The sequence below is a fragment of the Heloderma suspectum genome, chromosome 3 (assembly GCF_057233095.1).
Source record: "Heloderma suspectum isolate Gila_16-S chromosome 3, 16-S_ref, whole genome shotgun sequence".
Classification (NCBI taxonomy): domain Eukaryota; kingdom Metazoa; phylum Chordata; class Lepidosauria; order Squamata; family Helodermatidae; genus Heloderma; species Heloderma suspectum.
This window is the reverse complement of record NC_139460.1, coordinates 189788538-189808985: the sequence shown is the minus strand read 5'-3', so window position 1 is coordinate 189808985 and position 20448 is coordinate 189788538. Positions and strand designations below refer to the sequence as shown.

The following is a 20448-nucleotide window of genomic DNA, read 5'->3' as shown; positions in this document are numbered from 1 at the left end:
AATAACAATAATAATAAAAATATAAAGTCTTTTTAGCCAATATTTTCCTCTTAGAGAACAGAGAGAGTTCCTACATTATTTTTTGCCATCAGAACTGGCATTTTAAATTAGGAAACCCAGGAGTAGTTAAACTACACCACACTTTCTAAGGAAAAGAAAAGCTTTTGGTTATTTCTGGTAGTCAGCAGCAAGGTTTAACAAATGTCGGAAACAGTGGCACAAAAAGGAGTGAGTTTCTATGACTGGGAAGGGAAGGGGGGAATAGATTATGCAGTTAATGATCTGTGGTTGTTTTACTTATTAAAATAAATAAAATCCAGGAGAAATAAAATCCAGGGACAAGTTTTCCTGGGCAACACCACTCCTACTCTTGCCGAACTCATGTAGGTTTAAGGAGAGGTCAAGGAGAAGAACTTTTAAGGGATTGTTTCCTTTATTGTTTAGACCTGACGTGAGCAGTTCTGTAAAGACGATTCCCTACTCCCGTTGACCAAAGTGGGACTAACAAGATCCTCAATCCACCTAAAGAGGGGGTGGTTTATTCGGTTTTTAAAATCTCCTTTTCTAACAAAGATTGCCTCCCAAAACGAGACACAACAGTCAGAAATCACATACTTTAGCTGGGTAGAAGCAAACTTTCCCTCACTTCTAAATCTCATTTGCCGGGGAAATCCTGTGGATTTCAACGGGGGGGGGGGGATGGCCTGAAATTCGGTTTCTCTGGGTTGTTTCGTCTTAATCGAGTTCTGGATTTGACTTCTGAACCGCATCTCAGTTTCTTAGGAGAAATGTAGAGTGATCGAACGACAAATGGAACTGCCCGGCCCTCTCCAGCCGCAGTTCCATTGGTCGCCTAGGTGGAAGCCGTTTTCTCCGGGGGGGGGGGGGTCGGAGCTCACTAACTCCGGATTCCAGAGGCTTGACTTGGAAGTCAGCCCCCTTTATTTAACTGAAACTGAAGGAATTGTCATCCCTATACATTCTTATTCAGAAGCAAAGTCCATTGCATTCCACTGGGCTTCCTCCCAAAACCTGATGCATAGGATTGCAGCCTTTCGGTCCGATTCCCTGCATATTTACTTCCAAGTTGGCTTGCAGAGAATTGCAACTTTGGATTTCTTCTTACAGTTTCAGGGTGTCATCCTAAGCAGACTTACTTGGAAACAAAGTCCTATTGAAAGCTATGGGACTTCGGTGTGTGAGTAAACATGGGCTGTAACTGTTTGGAAATAATTCTTTGCGGGATGGGGACACACACAGGAAAGCCTGTCCCCTTTACCTTCTGTTTGGAGAACGTACCCTTTTCAGACGCCCTGTGTTAGGAAGCAGCGATAGTGTGAGTTGAAAGTCAGGCCAAAAAGCTGCCCGAGAGGAAAGAGGAACAGGAGCGACGGCGGAGTGAGAAATTAAATAATTTATTTCTTTTTAGAAACCACCAACTTAAAAATAAAAGTCTCACCCTTTAAAATATAAACGGCATTCTGAACGGTGTAGGTATCTCCATCCTTTTGTTGACTTACAAACCCTGTTTGGGTTGACAAGTATCTATTTATCTAGGAAGAGAGCTTTCTCCCGTTTCCCCTTCCTCTCAGTAATCTTCATAATATGTCAGTCATATACGCCTTTTCAATATATACCACAAAGCATAGATTAATCAATAACGACAGTTTAACTCAAAAGGAAAAAAGGAAGGAAGAGAAAAGGGCCCTATAACAGAATAATGCCCAGCATTTCTTGTCCGGGCATTTATGCCAAATAATTAGTAACATTGCAAATGTTTAAAAGGCTGGTGGAGGAGCGAAAGAGACCCGTTGTTGGCATTTCCGGCGCTACAGAGGTCAGGCTGTTTTTCCTGCTGTGCTGGAGAGGGCACTGAATCGGAACGCCAAGATTACCTTGGCCTGCGCTTAAGATGGAGCGAGAGACAAGCGTGATCTCTCTCGATCGCTGTCTCCCTGCTCGCTTTCTACACTACCTATTGTTATTATCTATAACGAACTTGGACTGGGCTCTTTTGACATTAGGAGACAAAGAGAGAGAGGACTGTTGGTCTTTTTAAAACCAAGAGTAATGAACAAATCAAGTAGCACAGACTGACAGAAATGGACATAACCAAGGAGATGTGCCTTCTATTTGGAAACAAAGAGCAGGATTCCTGCAAATAAGGAGGAACCCAAACTACTCTCTACATGGTGCAACTTGTAGCGTATTATATGTCGTCCTCGTTGTTGCTTTTAAAAACCTAACAACACCTCCTTGGCGTTTTCAGGAGCTGGGGAATCCGTCCTTGAGAAGAACGGTAAAGTAAGAGCTTCAGGGGGAGAAGGTTTAAAACAAAAAACAAAAAAAAACCCCTTAATCTTTAAGAATCTCCCTTTATATGTAGCCGCAGGGGGCACGTGAGATGAGCACCCCCCAAAAAAACAACCCCCCTCCCTGCAATCAACAAAGGGCAAACTCTGGTGGGAAGTTCTCCGTCGCAAGTCTAAGGCTAGACCATTGAAATCAATGGGACAAGGTACCCATGACTAACTTCGCACTGATTTTAATAGGTCTAATCTAAGTATGACTCGATCTGGATCCAGCGCAGACATTTCAAAGGAGGTTGCGCAGGAGAACTTCCCGCCGGAGTGGGCCCTTTGTTACTGTTGTATTAGTTCAATATAGGCAATTATACGCACTTACTTGGGTTTAACCTCAATTAAATTAGTTGGCGCTTTCTTCAGAGTAGAGTACTCTACGCATGTTTACTCAGAAGTTAACTCCAGTGAGTTCAATAGTGTTTACTCCCTTGTAAGTGTGCGTGAATATGGCCACGGAGTTGGAGATTAGCGATCCGTCTCACCTTGGTTAAGAGCAACTATTTCGTTTAAACCAATTAAATCGAGGTTTTCTTTTTCGATGTAGTCCCTTTGAAGCCAATGGCTCTTACCGCTCTACGTTCAGGTAAAGCGGTTTACACGAAGTTGTGGATGGGGCTGAATTTGAAACAAATGTCTGGTGCCGTTAATGCCAGTTTGTATCCGTTAAAACTTTCTGTCCCTTATATGAGGTTCGTGATTGGCCCTCCAGTTGTTCAAATATTTGACCTGGCGAAGTATCGCAGAGATTTTTTATACTAACAGCCAAGAAATGGGCGGAGGAGATTGGGGCTGTGCTGGACTGAGGTGCGTTCCAAAACATTTTTTTAAGGCAAAATGGGTTTCGCTTGTTTTCCCTCCACCGTTCCTTTTTGTCTTGCTAAACTGGATGTGTTTTGGAGTTGTCAGCAAGACGCTGGTCCCTACTACTCACGTCGGAGAATTTCAACCTGAAAACCGCGTTCAAGAGGACAAGCAAGAGGACAAGAGGGTAGACCCCTCCCCAAATCAAGAGTTCAGCCTCGTGTCAGCCTGACCCGGATCAGACATGCATTCAGCTTTCGCCTTCTCCCTCTATCATCTTCAATTCAGTTAATTCTCGTGTAATACTGGCGAGTCCTCTGCGTGCGTGTGTGTGTGTGTGTGTGGCGGGATAGTAGTGGAAGGTCCCACCTCCTGGAATTTATTTAAAACATATTTTCCCTATCCCTCTAAATAAGATTCACAGAAAACCACACTTATCTCCATTCTAAAGTCCACCTTTATCAGGAACAACCAGCATGTCACAAAAGAGTAAGGAAGCTTTCGAGTTCTCCAGAGTCCTTGTAGGTTGTTAAGCAAAGTGGGAGGGGGAAGGGAAAAAAACCTGGCTTGATGCTGAATGCTTTTTTGTCAGTCTAATAACCTCCTGAGGCAGGGAAACTGTCTTCCTCTGTAAAGGACATGGGACATTGATTATTGTAGTAGTAACAGCAGCAGCAATTTGATAATATTAATAATTTGAAATAATTTTTATGAATTTTATTACATGCATTTTATTTTTGTACGTTGCCTTGGGTGGGCTCCTGCCCGGAAAGTCGGTCAATACGTATATTAAATAAATAAAGGCGAGGGAATAGAATAGGTGAGGGAACAGGTGTGTGTAGAAAAGGTGCCTGTCCATCTTATCTACCAAGATATGCAATTGAAGGCGGTTGGATGAAACTAGGCACGAGAGCAATCCGCAGACGGGCCCAGGAGTTAAAATCCTCGACACCGGGTCTTCTATGCAGTGACTGCAGCTTCTCCGCTCTCCAGTCCTCGGTGCGGAAAGGAAAGGGTGGCCCCTCCCTGATACACCGGGCGGGTTAGGGCTTTCCGCAAAGGGGATGGGGGATTCTGGCGGGGGTGGCGAGCGCGGATGGGTGTGTCGGCCTGTGTGGATGCGGCTGGCTCCGGCCTCGAAGGCACAGCGCAGAATCGGCTACAGTTTAGGGAACCTGGACGCCAGGAAGAGAAACCTCCCCGGCAGGAGGCCCTCCCGCGGCCCCAGCGCTTTGGGCATGTCTTGGGCCGCCTCTCCCGGCTCCGGGACGCTCTGGAAGACGGCCCCAAACTCTTCGGAAAGCGAGGGACGCAGTTTGAAGAACTCCCCCCGCCCCTTCCAACAGATCAAATCTGCCCGGTGTGTCGTTCTGAAAGTGAGAGGAGATTCACGAAGGGCCTGTGGCCGCCTGTCTGCATTTCTAGCAGGGGAAGGCCGAGCTCCCTAAAGAGCGACCTGGCTGATCGCTGAGGACAGCAGCCCTCGGCACATTTACTGGGGACCAAATCCGGTTGAAGTCCCGGGACCTTCCTGCCGAAAAAAAGCGTACGGGACCGGGCCACCCGCTGCTCACCCGCCCCCCAACTGGGGCCTCGGGAAGAGAGGTGTTGTGTGGGGCGGGGCAGAAGAGGGCTTGACCCAAAGGGGACGAATTGCAGGCTCGCCTCGAAAAGTGTGCGTAGTTCCTCACAAAAGGCTCTTTGAGGATTCTCTTAACGTTCCTGAAATAAGAGATGAGACAGAGTTGTTGTTTAAAAAAATACATGATAGTTCCATATATAATACTGAACCATTCAGCAAATGCTAGAACTTGGAACATAACTTTCCCTCTCAACAAAGAAAAACAGACAAATCGTAAGTCTACTGAGAGGCAAGGAAGGAAAGGTCGGGGGAGTGAGTCCACCCCATAGTTGCCCCATTTTCCCCGGCCCCGGAGTCCTAGGGTGAATCCTATTGACATTTAAGTCTCACCTTCATCTGTTGCGTTTTTCAATCGGGATCACTTTAAGTGGTGTTTAACTATTAGATCCGGGTGGCCCTTTTTATAACGTTACTCCCCCGCCCCCCAGAGTATGGCGCTCCCTCTCCCCATTTCCAGCGCATATTGATGGATAAAGAAACAACTGGTTATGAAGGGCAGGTATCTAATCTCTGTGAAATCAGGGATTTGCAGTTTATGTCCCAGAAATTTAACCTGAGATGGTCAGGAGAAAGTTTATTTATCAGGAAATGCCGAATCACGGAACAGGGGCAAAATCATGTGTGTTGTTTTTTTTTCGAGTTCACGGACCATCGTTTCAATAGAAAAGTGGACGGAATTTAGATTATTATTATATAATTCAAAATGGGTCCCCAAATTTCCACAAAGTAGAGATGTCGAAAAGGATCGAATTTAAAGAGTTAATATTTGTGGAGCTTGTGTGTCTTTATGGCAGTTTACTTAAGTTCGTTTTTTTCTCATGTCTTCAAATATATCAGCAACTGTTTGTCTTCCCACTGGATAAAAAAAGAAATGAAAGGGTAAATCCATTTACTGAAAACCTAGCGTGCTTCCTCCCCCCTCCTGTCTTCGTCTTCAAATGAATTAAAGACAACCAGACAATGCTGTCCTCTGCCTTCAACGTCACGTCGAGGAAAGGAATGATGATAACAGAGCAGAAGAAAGACGCCCACTGAAACCTGGAAGATCGCACAGGGCGGGAGAGAAAAAGCCTCGAAACGGCTTGAAGAGAAACAAATGTAGATCAGCCATCAGAGGCACCCGCACCAACAACCCGATCCTATGTACGTTTACTCCGAAGTACGTCCTACTGAGCTCAATGGTACATGCTTCCAGAGAAGAGCTCCCAGAAGCTCCCACAAAGAAGGTTTTCTTTTTTTTCTTTCTTTCCTCGTGTTCTTGCGTATGTCCCATTTTCCACGTGAGAACTTCTGCCTGGATTGTGCCCTTTCGGTTTTTTCCCCTTTACAACATAGTCCTCTAGGACAATATAGAAACCAATTGTTTAGACGACGACGACGACAACAACAACAGTTCTTTTATTCGATCCTATCTCACACGTGCAATTCGGTACTGTTCCTCTGATGACATAAAAGGCAGGTTGAAGATGGAGAAATTAAGAGAGAGCCTTGCACCCACTCTCTTGCGTAACTTCCCCGCTCTTTGTTTCCCTGGTGTCCTCGCTCCCCGCCGTGGATTTCGCGTCTCTGAGCACCGCCAGGGGGCGCTGTCCAATCCCTCCAAACCAGGCAGCGAAACCAAAGATTTGAAGAACTGCCGCTGCCACTGCCACCTCCATCAGCATCATAGATTTGGGGGGTGGGGGTAAGATTGAATGCGTATTCCTGGCCCTATGCCTTACTTCACTTGTATCTTTCTTTACGTCTTTTGTATTGCTCTTGCTATTTAAAAGGAGAAGAAGCGGAATGTCTCATACTTGGGAAACGCAGAATAGTCAGGAACCTTGATAAATATCACAATTTTGTATTACTTAAACAGAGGGTGGAAATAGGAGAAATCTTTGATGTAACCGGAAGAGAACGATTACAGTATGAATTGATTAAAGCAAGATAAGAGTAGATAAGACTTGGGGGAAGGGTCGAAAGGTTCCCCCTCCCTTGTTCTCTCTCTTCGAAATCATCCTTGCAATCTCACTCCGAGGGTGGAGGCAGATAAAACTGTATTTTCTATCCGAAACAATTTGGGACTACATGTTCTCAGAACAGATGGCATCTTATCAGAGATTCCCTGTAACAGATTTCCTTTCCAGAACTTTTAGGAGATAGTAGATTTTTGTCTCGCATTTTCAAAGCAAGTTGCAAAAGTTTTGGCGCACCGCAAAAGTTCTGCAACCCTGGGATATATAGACACTGAGTGGACATTGTGGCCTAAATTTTAACTTTAAAAAATGCAATGTAAAATGTTTTGAAAATGTAAGGGGCGGGGGGGGGGGTTTGACATGAAAGTGATTAACCCCCCCCCACACACACACATTAGGCAGTATTAGGAATTACCTACATCAAGAGGAATTTGAATAAAGCTTCCAAAGGAAAAAGCCTGGTCATTTTCCTCCAACCTCCAAAAGATTAAAACTCAGCCAGCCAACGGGGAAGTCCAGAGTTAGATTAACGCTGCTGTGCTTCAGATCCCCTAATTAAAACAATAAAGTAAATCATCCAAAGATTAAACCTATAGCAATACATTTTCCAAATGTGCCCACCCAGGTTGAGGGGCTGATTTGTTCCACATTTCACTTCCCCCAGCCCAAACCGTTCCATCAGATTTGCAAGAAAAATGATTGCGGAGGTATTGTATTTCCGCACAACAACCCCCGCATCTCAGTTCAATGCCGTTAGCAGCGGTAATTAAATCCGATGGGTCTGAGGCCATCGCCAGTAGAACGTAGACTCCGATTCTGGCGGAGAAGAAATCTGCCAACCCGCAACGCAAAACCAAGCGGACCTATAGGGGGCGCATCTCTTTTCTTGCCTAAATTTCGCCATGTAATTTCACACGTTTCGAATGATCTATAAATGGTCTTCTTCAGTCCTAGGTAAAAATGTGATACCAAAATACTAAAACCGACATCCACATCCCAGTTAAAGAGATAAAGAGTCATATCGACTTTAATGCAAGAACATTTGTTTGCAGGGCAGACTTGTAGTGAATTGAGATAGGAAAGTTGCGTTGTTTAGAAGTTTTGTTGTTGCACGATCTGGCCAAAGTAAACCACTTTTAAATCCCATTGACATTAATGGAAGAGATCTGAGCGCCTGTTTAACTCTCCCATTGAAATGCGTGGGCTATTGTTCTACTTCAGTATGGTAGGATCGTACCTTTACACTACAATCGTATACACACTTACCTGGGAGTAAGCTCCATTGAACTCAATGGGGCTTACTTCTGAGTAGACATGTATAAAATTGCCCGTTAGTTCAGCCGCTCAGGTATCAAATAGCTGTCTGTGCATCGGGGGGACCACACCTAAAATGACAACCAACGCCGAGCCAAAGTTAGCCCGAGGAGACCTTTTTAAGAACATAGAAACAGTCCAACTCCTCTGAAGCTGCTCTTAAAGCCTCAGCGTTGCTCATTGGCACAATCCAGGGGGAGGCTCTCCTGCGCAGACGCCCTGGAAAGGACTGGGAGTTGCGCGAGAGGTCTAGCCGACTCTTGTGCGTATCCCATTCGTTTCAGTGGTGCTTCCCGCTGGACCGAATCCTTGGTGCTTCCCCTTCTTGGCCCCCGTGGGAAACCGAGGTCTGAGACCACCTCTCTGCTCCCCACGCACTTCTCGCAGCGCGGGCGGGGCCCCTCTTCTAACCAGCGGCTCCGTAGTGATGCGCGTGCCGCTGGCATGTCAGCCCGCCATGTGACAGAACCCAGGGAGGCTGGTGGCTCTGATTTCGGTGGGGCCATGCATCCCCTCCGGGTTTCAGTCAAACCCAGCCAGGACTCTAACGGAGCTATCCACGGCGCTGCGCCCTCTCCCCGACATAGGTACAGCACCTTGGATGCCTTCTTTAGAGTTCTGGCTGGTTCTGACTGAAAGCCAGAGTGGAATCACAGCCCCAGCGAAATCGGAGCCACCCGCCTCCACTGAAAGAATCCCGAGCGCAGCCAGCTGAACCGCGCTGGTCGACAGCGACGGACCGCAAAGCAGGAGCGCCGCGCCACGCAGAGCTGATCAGGGCCCTTCAAGGAGGGCGCGTCGGCCGCGCCCAGACCAGTTGCGGCCGGGCAGCCCCGCCCCGCCCCGCCCCGCCCCAGGCGCCGACTGGGGAGTCTCCCTCAGCCCGCCTCGCGGGCCTTCCTCCCGCCGGTGCGCGCGCCCGGAGCGCAGCAGCTTCCGGACCGAAGGGACCGAGGAGCCGCGCGGGGGCCGCCCGGGAAGGGACAAGGGCCGCGCCCGAGGCGGAGGCCTCGCGCGGCTCCCGTTCACCCGGAGGTGGCGCGCGCAGCAGCGCTTCCCTCGCCTCAGCCGGCTCCGCCCAATTTCTGGGCGACGGGCAGCTCGGGAGGAATTTTTCGAATGGAAACCGAATGACACGCTGCCCAGACGAGCCCTGCCTGCCCCGCAGTGCGCGAGCGTTACTCATCCGCCGCCCGCAGTCCGGATGACTTCCTTCAAATATCCTTTCTGTTGCAGGATATCGCAGCCTTGGTGCGATCGCATTTTGCCCCGAGGAAGGAGATCTTTCCCTCCCCCCGCTAGTGGCTCTGGTAACTCAATGAACTCTATCTATCTATCTATCTATCTGTCTCAGCCATCTATTAATTAATTCATTTAATACGCCATTAGGCCTGCTAGCACAGAAAGGAATAGGAGCGTATAACACGAGCCCCTGTGACTGGCAGGCAGTATGACACCTCTACTTTGGTCAAGCTTCCTGCTGAGGCAAAATGCCCCCAACCCAAATTTACCATCCCATTAGCAGGTGGTAAAAATGGAGGGGGGGATTTTGGCCATTTAGAGTGGGGAAAGCAACATTCTTGGAAATATCAGGTCCTCCCTCATCTTAGGCAGTGGTGGTGGGGTCAGCTCCTTTTGCTTTCCTCCTCAAAACGTACATGGCAGTGGCAGGTGGCAGGAGTGGGGCTCTTGTGGGTGGCCTTGGAGGAGGTTTGGCTCAGCTCTAATAAAGACAAGCAGCCTGGCATTCTTCCTTTCTCTGTTCAATGGTGCTGCACCTCCTGCACTTCAGCGACCAGCTTCCTGACTGAACTTTGTTGATGTTTATTCGGTCAGTCGCTTCCGCCACCCCCAGCTCCCCCAAGGTCGAGTCTGTCACCTCCAGAATATCATCCATCCACCTTGCCCTTGGTCGGCCCCTCTTCCTTTTGCCTTCCACTTTCCCTAGCATCAGCATCTTCTCCAGGGTTTCCTGTCTTCTCATTATGTGGCCAAAGTACTTCAGTTTTGCCTTTAAGATCATTCCCTCAAGTGAGCAGTCTGGCTTTATTTTCTGGGGTATGGACTGGTTTGATCTTCTTGCAGTCCAAGGCACTCTCAGAATTTTCCTCCAGCACCACAGTTCAAAAGCATCTATCTTCCTTTGCTCAGCCTTCCTTATGGTCCAGCTCTCGCAGCCATAGGTTACTACGGGAATACCATTGCTTTAACTATGCGGACCTTTGTTGTCAGTGTGATGTCTCTGCTCTTCACTATTTTATCAAGATTTGTCATTGCTGTCCTCCCAAGAAGTAAACGTCTTCTGATTTCCTGGCAGCAGTCAGCGTCTGCCGTAATCTTTGCACCTAGAAAGACAAAGTCTGTCACTGCCTCCATGTTTTCTCACTCTATTTGCCAGTGATCCATCAAGCTGGTTGCCATAATCTTGGTTTTGTTGAGGTTGAACTGCAACCCAGCTTTTGCACTTTCTTCTTTCACCTTCGTCATGAGGTCCCTCAGCTCCTCCTCGCTTTCAGCCATCAAAGTGGTATCATCTGCATATCTGAGATTGTTAATGTTTCTTCCAGCGATTTTAATTCCAGCCTTGGCTTCATCAAGCCCAGCATGTCGCATGATGTGTTCTGCGTACAGGTTGAATAGGTAGGGTGAGAGTATACAACCCTGCCGTACTCCTTTCCCAATCTTAAACCAGTCCATTGTTCCATGGTCTGTTCTTACCGTTGCTACTTGGTCGTTATACAGATTCCTCAGGAGGCAGACAAGATGACTTGGTATCCCCATACCACCAAGAACTTGCCACAATTTGTGATGATCCACACAGTCAAAGGCTTTAGAATAGTCAATAAAACAGAAATAGATGTTTTTCTGAAACTCCCTGGCTTTCTCCATTATCAGAGGATATTGGCAATTTGTTCTCTAGTTCCTCTGCCTTTTTGAAACCCAGCTTGTACATCTGGCAATTCTCGTTCCATGAATTGCTGGAGTCTACCTTGCAAGATCATGAGCATTACCTTACTGGCATGTGAAATAAGTGCCACTGTTGGATAGTTTGAACATTCTTTGGTGCTTCCCTTTTTTGGTATGGGGATATAGGTTGATTTTTTCCCATCTGGTGGCCATTCTTGTGTTTTCCAAATTTGCTGGCGTATGGCATGCATCACCTTGACAGCATCATCTTGCAAGATTTTAAACTCTTCAACTGGGATACCATCATCTCCTGCTGCCTTGTTATTAGCAATGCTTCTTAAGGCCCATTCAACCTCACTCTTCAGGATGTCTGGCTCTAGCTCACTGACCACACTGTCAAATCTATCCCCGATATTATTATCCTTCCTATACAGATCTTCCGTATATTCTTGCCACCTTTTCTCGATCTCTTCTGCTTCTGTTAGGTCCTTGCCATCTTTGTTTTTGATCATACCCATTTTTGCCTGGAATTTACCTCTGATGTTTCTAATTTTCTGGAAGAGGTCTCTTGTCCTTCCTATTCTATTATCTTCTTCCACTTCCACGCATTGCTTGTTTAAAAATAATTCCTTATCTCTTCTGGCTAACCTCTGGAATTTTGCATTTAATTGCGCATATCTCCCCCTATCACTGTTGCCTTTTGCTTTCCTTCTTTCTTGGGCTGCTTTCAGTGTCTCAGCAGACAGCCATCTTGCCTTCTTGGTTTTCTTTTTCTTTGGGATGTTTTTTGTTGCCACCTCCTGAACGATGTTGCGAACTTCTGTCCATAGTTCTTCCGGGACCCTATCTACTAAATCTAGTCCCTTAAATCTGTTCTTCACCTCCACTGCATATTCATTAGGAATATTAGTGAGCTCATATCTCACTGATCTGTGGGTCTTCCCTATTCTCTTTAGTCTGATTCTAAATTGTGCAATAAGTTCGTGATCTGAACTACAATCAGCTCCAGGTCTTGTTTTTACCGACTGCATAGATGTCCACCACCTTTGGCTACAAAGGATGTAGTCAATCTGATTTCGGTGTCGACCATCTGGTGAAGTCCATGTATAAAGTCGTCTCTTAGGTTGTTGGAAGAGAGTGTTTGTTATGCACAGTGAGCTGTCTTGGCAAAATTCTATCAGCCTATGTCCTGCTTCATTTTGTTCTCCCAGACCATGCTTGCCTATAATTCCAGGTGTCGTTTGACTACCCACCTTAGCATTCCAGTCTCCTGTAATTAAAATAACATCTTTTTTTGGCGTACTATCCAGTAGGTGCTGCAGATCCTCATAGAACTGATCTACTTCTGCTTCTTCAGCATCTGTGGCTGGGGCGTATATTTGGATCACTGTGATGTTAAATGGTTTACCCTGAATTCGAATTGAGATCATTCCCTGACTGAACTATCCCTGGCAAATTTGGGTAAGGCCTGCCTGGGCTCTCACCATGACAGTGCTACATTCCACACTTCAGAAAAGTTGATAGCTCTTCCAGATAGAATATTTACTGCATTTGCAATTAAAAGTGTGAAATGTTGTATCATGGGTATTTATTTATTACAAGATTGCTATTCTGCTCTACATCCAATAACATTGCCAAGCAGTGAACAATAGAAAGGAAAAAAATAAAATAAAATACAGAGTTAAAATCTTTAACATAAAATTGTGCTAATAAAACTTCAGAGAAGGCTTGTTTAAAGAAAAATGTCTTCAGCAGATGCCCAAAACAAAACAACTGACATCAACAGGCAACAAGTTCCATAGAGAGGGAGCCAGTACACAGAAGGCTCTACTCTGAGTGAACTCCAAACAGACCGCAGGCTATGCAGAACCCGCAGGAGCATCTCATGTGACCAGGCAGGCTGGTAAGGGAGAAGGCGCTCTCTCAGATATCCCCATCCCAAGTTTTTTAGGGCTTTATACACTAATGTGGCTTATGTATAGCTGGGTTTGGGGTGTGGGGGCAGAGGATAAGGTAGGTAAGTGACTATCCTAAAAAGAAGCAGCCCACTTTGCATTAGAAATACAAAAAATATAGAAGTGCTTATGTTTGGGAAGACTGCAGTATAAAAAAACCACCCTACCCACTCCATCACCATGAGAATCTACCTTTCCCCTTCTTTGCTCAGCCTTCTTTCTTTCTTTCTTTCTTTCTTTCTTTCTTTCCTTCCTTCCTTCCTTCCTTCCTTCCTTCCTTCCGGGATTGAGATGCAAATGATGACACAGACAGAATTCCTCTGACCTTGCTTTGTCACATTCATTTAGCAATCTGCACTAAGGCTGGCATGTGCCAATGACATCATTGGTGCTGGCCAGGGCCTGGAGCCTCAGCCTAGAATCTGGACATTCGCAGGGATGCGCAGATTCAGGCAGATCCCACAAAAGAATCCAGTCAGTTTAACAGCAACCATCACCCAAGCTGTGGTCCCAAGCTGTGTAGGGCTTTATAGGTTAAAACCAGCACCTTGAAGCTCAGAAGAAAAGTTGAACGGCTTAACCATAACCAGCCAGTGCCACCTCCCTGTACCCCACACACAATATGGGCATAATGGCAGACTTTATTTGCATAGGTAGGGTGTTTTAAAGAATATTTACAAATGAAAAAAAAAAGTTATTGCATGAAATAAGATCGAAGCTAGAAAGAGAGTGTTTTGGGCTGGAGATGCTACTGCCCAATCGCAGCTACATTACAATTCTGGATTTTTCAATTGTTTTCTAGGGGCAGTAGTCACTGTTCCACAAGGGGAGACCAGAAAAAAAGGTTCAAAATGAACCAGGAAGTCCCTTCTGCAGACAAATAGTCACTCTACATTTATCCAGCCCTACTATTCTATGATTCTGTTCTATGATCCGGATGGACAAATGCCAATCACAGCTGTGACATCACTCATTTGCTCAACATATTGAAAGGTGCCAGCAAGCTCATTTCTCACAAAATGATCAGACATTTTGTCTCATATCTCAGGTTCTACAATGGCCAGAAATTTGCTCTTTTTTATTTAAACGTTGGGAATCCGGGCTAGCTAGTAGCCCCTCTGAGAGGGTGGGCTGCAGTTTGCAGGTCCCTTAGCCCAGCGGCCACTCTTGCCATGGTGTCACATGGCCTGTCCTGCCATGTGCCTAAACTAGCCTGCAGTGCTTGGGTGTGGTGGAGGACCCACCACACCCATGGGGCAGGGGAGCAGTAATAACTGTGACCTCCGTCAACTGCAGTGCATGGGATGGGAAGTCTGTGCCACCCTGTCCTTCACCTCAAGCAACATGTCTTGGGCCAGCCCTACTCACAACAATATATTGTTGCTGGGGAAATCCATTTACCCCCCAGCTACAGTGAGGACTGCAGCTAAATTCAGAAGGAAAAGGGAAGTCTGAGTGGGGTGGCAATGATGTCATCATCCTGACCATGAAAAAGGCCTGGCACTTTGATGCTGTGAGCCCTGACTCCCCTGCAACAATGCTAGTGAGTATGTTTAGGATTGCACCACTGGAGCCTTAGAAGGTTCTCAGGGATTTCTCAGGGAAATGAGGAATGGTGGACAAACTTCCCTGAAAGACAGCTTGGGTGCTGTTAATGATTTTCACCTGCAATAGGCATCAGAGGTGTGTGCTGGCTGCACTGATCCCAGCCATTGGTCAGCACTCTGTATGAGCAGAATACAGCCTTTCCCTACCTGGCACTGTCCAGATGTGATGGACTACAACTCCCGTCATCCCCATCCAGCATGGGATGATGAAAGTTGTAGCCCAGCACATCTGGAAGGCACGAAGTTGTGGAAGGCTCCCAGAACATACTCTATAGAATCCTTTGCGATGCATAGGGGTGCCTTGGCAGGCAAGTTGATATGAAAAGAGTTCCTTGAAGGTCGAAGGCATGAACACTACTGTTCTAAATGAAGCATCTAGACCCCTTCAGTGTCCTCACATATTCTCTGAAGCTACTTTTGCCCGCTCTTTGTTTCTCTGTGACTCAGGTAGAAACCATTTGCCACACTTCATAAGTGCAATCTCTGCTCTCTGGTAATGTATACAAAATGTGAACTGTTGGAACCTGGCCTTTTTGAAAATCATGTTAGTAATATTCTGAGACAGGAAGCCTGTAGTTCTCTTTTGTGCAACTCCTCCATTTCACTCTCACAATAGCTGCCTTTCAGTGGTGGGTGAAGTGATTCATATGTATTTTTGTATGTGAGTAAGTATCCAAGCACTTAGAGCACTGCTGAGTGATTTATCATCAATATAAACTATCATTTAGAAATGCACTGTGAAGATCAGGGTGGGAGGAGAGAAAACCCTCTAACCTGAAACCATGTAAACAAAACAAAGAGGGGGAGAAGAAAATGGTTGTGGACATGTAGATCCTCTGAGGTTTTCAGAGAAAATTACACACATGTGTGTGTGCGTGTGTGTGTGTGTGAAAGATAGAAAGACTAACAGCAGAGTATTAAAAATTTATTTTAAGCTAAATGTTTCAGCTTCTGCCCTCATCACTAGCTGTACTGTTAAATGGATATCAGGAGTGGCAGCTGGAATGCCTGAAGATGAAAGTTCCTTAGGAGAAAAAACAGAGGTATGATTGTTGTACTGCTTATGAATTGTCTTCCAGATTAAGGCCATTTGGACTAAGAGTTCTGAGTCTATAGACCCAGAAATGTCCCCTTTTGCCAAGCATGTCATTGTCTTTTGTTTGTTCTATTGGGGCTTGTGTGTGATTGGCTGTTTTTGTTCTACCTGGAGGGAAGGGGAGGGAGTATTGTCTCAGGAGGGCTGGGTTTTCTGTTTGGTCAGCTTAGTTAAGCGTTAGTTCTGGGGAGAGATAGGGTGGGGAGTTGGACAGTACACAACCTTGGATGGGAAGGGAGGATTTAGAGGGGTAGTGAGGCAGGCTTAGGCTAATTACTGACCTGTTTCCACAACCGCGTTCTGTATCATAGTCCTGCCCATGGGGCGTGCAGCCCGGCCTTTGTGGGTGTGTCGCTCTGATCTCAGTGACCCAACCCTTTCCCTCCCTGTTTTCTGGAAGTTTCATCATGGTTTGGACCAACTGTTAAAACACCATCAAAAATAAGCACCAGAACATGGCCATGAACCCGGTCAAGGTTTTTTTCTCTCCTATAGACATGGCACATATCAAAGCCCTCAATTCCTTAAATGCAATGAAGCACGATCTCGAGGCCTTAGGGCGTAACTCCTTCACAGCTTCCATATAGAGATCCTGTGCGTTAAAATGGGGGCTGGGTTTGGTCTCTTTCGCACAACAAACCCATTAGTGTCTACTCAGAAGTAACTCCCATAGTGCTGAATGAGGCTTGTCTTTGAACACCTTCATCAGAACGTACAGAGATTCCCCCTCAATTGAAATGGCACACTTTTAAGCCCAATTCCTTAAATGCAATTAAGGGCGATCTCGAAGCTTCAATCTATTGCCTTAGGATGTAACTCCTTCACAGCTTCCATATAGAGATCCTGTGCATTAAAATGCGGGCTGGTTGGTTTCACTCTCTTTCCCACAGCAAACTCATAACTGTCTTGTCAGAAGTAACTCCCATTGTAGTCAATGAGGTCCTCTGGGTTAAAATGGGGGCTAGTTTCTCTCTTTGTGTTCTCCCCCCCCTTTCCCAGCACAAGCATATGTGTGTCTACTCAGAAGTAACTCCCATTGTGCTCAGTGGAGCTTGCTCCTGAAATGCAGGTGCATCTGGACTTTCAGGGGAAAGGAGAAAGGGGGGAGACGGGGGGGGGGAGCTTCTCTTCACAACAAAGCTGATTCCTTTTTAAAAATCCGGTACTCCTCTTTAGCTTCTCCTTCCATTGTCCTGGAAACACAGCCGAGGAGGCGGGAACACTGATGAGGTAATCCTACCCAGCCCAGACTCCACTAAGATTCCACCCAGCCATCAAGAAAATAATTCTATTACAGCTCAGTGGAAACGGCACAGAGCCCAGGCTACAGCGATCATAAGCTGAGACTTTAAGCACTGTGGAAACTGGAAAAGGAGAAGATGCAATTGGGGAAACATCGCAGCAAAGTTGCAAACAAACTGAAGCCAATAGGGTGGAAACACACCCCAAGAAACTGAACTAGGATGGAGTCATGCGGATTAAGGACCAAAGAGGGCAATGAGCAGGAGGTGTGAACAGAATCCCAGTGCTTTTTTTGTCTTTTAACAGAGAAGCAGCATTGGGGGCTGTGACCATGCATATAAGGGCACTGGGGAAGGGGCTGCTTAACTGTTTCCTTTGAGTCATTTTAGCCACCTGCAGGGTAAAACACATGAGGCCTCTGTGTTCTTTTCCTTTGTGAACAAAGAAGCCACTTATGGTGGGAGATATAGAGCAGGAGAAGGCCTGGGTGGGAAAGGGTTAAACAGACCCTCCCCCAACCATGTTATGTTCCTGCAGTTGCTATTAGTGAGCTTCCAGATGAGCTGTTCATTGTGGAATTACCCTGCCTCATTCACATAATTTTACAGGTGGTCCAGACAATTATGTCTTCCATTCATAACCCTCCTGTGTTTTCCCACAGCTTCTTTAGTCTTTTTCCTTACCAGAAAAAGGAAGTTAAGGAAGAAAGAATGGAATAGCTGCACAGTGCTTTTTGATTGCTAGCACTATGAGCCCTGTATCTGGAAGCACATTGGGGGACTATTCATGCTTCTCTTGTATATTGTTTAGCTTGCTTCTATGGTGCTGAGATTTGCAGACAGAAATAGGCTGGATTCTCAGTGACAGAGGTCACTGGCATAAAGTGGAACCCCAGCTAAGGTATATGCAAATAGAAGGGTAGTGCTATGCAGATAGGGACTGTCCGGGTTCTCAGTGGCTTCCATTTAGTTCAGTGGGACAAAGTACATGAGATGCAATCTGAGGCATAGCTGATAAAGGGAAAATCATGCTTCTCACTGGGAAGGCCAGGTTCAGAGGACAGGTTCAGTCTACAACCCAATGTTATCCCCAAGGAACTTTACTTTCTCCTATATAAATAAATGGCTGCCAACATTGCCATGAGTCAATACTCACCCATCATCCCTTATACTGGATTGCCTGGCGTCCACCAAAATGAAGTGCAACGTATGCAGACACAGACATGTTACACCTCCTCCCAGAGGTCCCTGCAATACATTGGCCTCCCTGAGCCTCCCCATGCTGGTAGTTATTAATAAGTATAAGTAATTGATGTGGTTGGTGTAATAATTGAATATCTAGTATATGTTCATTTCTAATCCAGCATACACAAAAAATGAGAATGAGAATCACCATCGAAGCAAAAAAGACTGAAATGAGGAAGCAATGCCACTCACAGGATAGAAAACAATTACTGCATCATAACATAGAAGTCTACTGTTTTATTGTCTCTTAAATGCTGTAGTCATTTGTCTAACATTAGCCAAGCCTTATTGTAGCAGACATCAAAGATGAGGGACTTTTCTTTTCACATGCATATTTCCCTGATATTTTTTCTTGTTGCCGTCTATTAAATTTGTAAATCAGAGGGAAGGGAGAAAGAGGGAATAAATTGCTAAGGTATACCAAAAAAAAAAAAAAAAGATAGAAAAATATTATTTTCACATAACATAACTTGGCTACAAACCCTATTGAAATGACTGGGAGCTGCACAAAAGCACCCCATTCATTTCAATGGGGCTTGTGTAGAAGAATGTACTGGAGGATTGTGCCCACATTAAGCCATGCTTTTGTGTCCATGCAACAGGACAGGACATCAGCATCTTTGGTGGAATGATAAAATGGCATTCATCCTTCATCTACAACAGAAATACCACCAAAAAAAAGAGAGAACCCAACAATACACAGTTTAAAAAGCATATAATATCAGGCAAAAGATAGCAGCGTCATACTGGTATTAGAACACACACAAAAACCTCGGGAGATAAAATCCAGTACAATACAAAGAGAAAACTTCAAAAGTCATGTTGGAAAATGACAGTCCAGAAGCTGTCCAAGGGAGAACAGTTCCTGTAGGAACACTACAGTTCCTGACAATGCTCTACCTCTCCTCCCCCTCCACCATCAGAGGCAAAGGTGTTACCCTGCCTCATGAAAGAACTGGCCCTGATCAACCAGTCTCAAATATGCTATTCTTGGGTAAGACCCTCAAGCATGTGGTAGTGGCTCAATTCCATATATTTTGGGATAATAACTCTTTATCTGGATCCCTTTCAATCTAATTTCTGGCTTGATTTTTGGACTGAGAAAGTCTTGGTCACCTTGGTAGGTCACCCTCTTTGGGAAGTGTGTTGTTGTCGGTTTTTTGGACCTCTCAGCAACTTTTGATGCTATGAAGGAACAGAATTGTCCTACAGTTTTGTATATCGTTTGGATATTGAAGGGTTAATTATTTTTTCTGTATTTTCTGAAACCAAAAGATCAAAAGTTCAGGCAGTTGCCAGTAAATCTACACAGAAAGGTTGAGGACAGGATGCTCATCTACAGATTAGGAGTTTGCTCAACTCTTGGGTGCAGAAGTAGAGAGAGAAAGATCAGTTTCTCTGAGAGAGAGATAGCTTTCAGCTTGCAAAATGCAGAGCCTTTTGCAGAAATGATTTCAAGAAGCTCATTGGAATAAATTTGGGACAAAAGTGAGCGTTCCTGATTGGGCAAGAGTTACAAGAGAACCAGCTAGCTTTAATTTATAAAACATCTAGGGCAAAAAGTGTTTTAAGGATGTAGAGGAAGACAAAACAAATAGAGTAGGCTGAAAGGAAAGAAGAACCAGAGAGAAAAAGAAAATCAGAGAGCTGCTAGGAAAAAGCTGCATACTGGGGAGAAGCTGAATACTTGGAAAGGTTGAGAACTCTGAAAGTAAGATATTGTTGGGAACAACTTAGAGACAATGGGGATACAGCCTAGTTAGAAATTAGCTGGATGCATTTAAACCCTGGTTATTTTCTTGCCATGTTTCTCATATGGTTTTGTTGATATCAATTGAGATGATAAAACCTTTTTCCTATTAGCAAAACTTTCCCAATAAACTTTTAAATTTTGTTGTTTAAATCTTGTGGTCTCCTTTCTTGTTGGATTACCCACTCCACACCTAAAAGCCAAACCCCACACTACCTAAAAATATTTACTAGAGACAGAGGGTTTTAAGGCTGCTTGGTGGAGGCAGCTGAGGACAATAAAGAATACCACCTGGTGGCACCGGAAAGTACCAGGACAGGAAAGTCAAACAGGAGTGGGGCCATTTGGCCTGGTCTTCCTCTCAGGCTTGTAGTTATGATGGGTTGCATAGGGTCTTCAACCTGGTACTATTTTTGCAGGCAGGTCCCAGCTGGCTCCCTTCCACTTTCCCAGTGGTGAGCCAGTAAGGGAGGAAGCGACCACACTTGCTGGCCATTGTCCCTGCTTTTATTCTTCCCCCTTGGCTGGGGCCACCAGAGAGGGAGGTGGGAGTGTGAGGAGGGGAGGCA

General features: G+C 45.6%; 1 long non-coding RNA gene across 2 annotated transcripts; it reads left to right on the top strand.

Annotated features, from left to right (window-relative positions):
- The first annotated feature begins 8980 nt into the window (after positions 1–8980).
- On the top strand, positions 8981–18802 carry LOC146350563 (uncharacterized). 2 transcript variants are annotated; one of them, XR_014789311.1, is made up of 6 exons: positions 8981–9388; positions 12296–12446; positions 12741–12888; positions 13743–13933; positions 15496–15590; positions 16820–18802. It is a non-coding gene; the product is annotated as an uncharacterized LOC146350563 (long non-coding RNA). The 2 variants fall into 2 exon arrangements; XR_014789312.1 differs by lacking the exon at positions 12296–12446 and having other exon boundaries at positions 9155–9388.
- The last annotated feature ends 1646 nt before the right edge of the window (positions 18803–20448 follow it).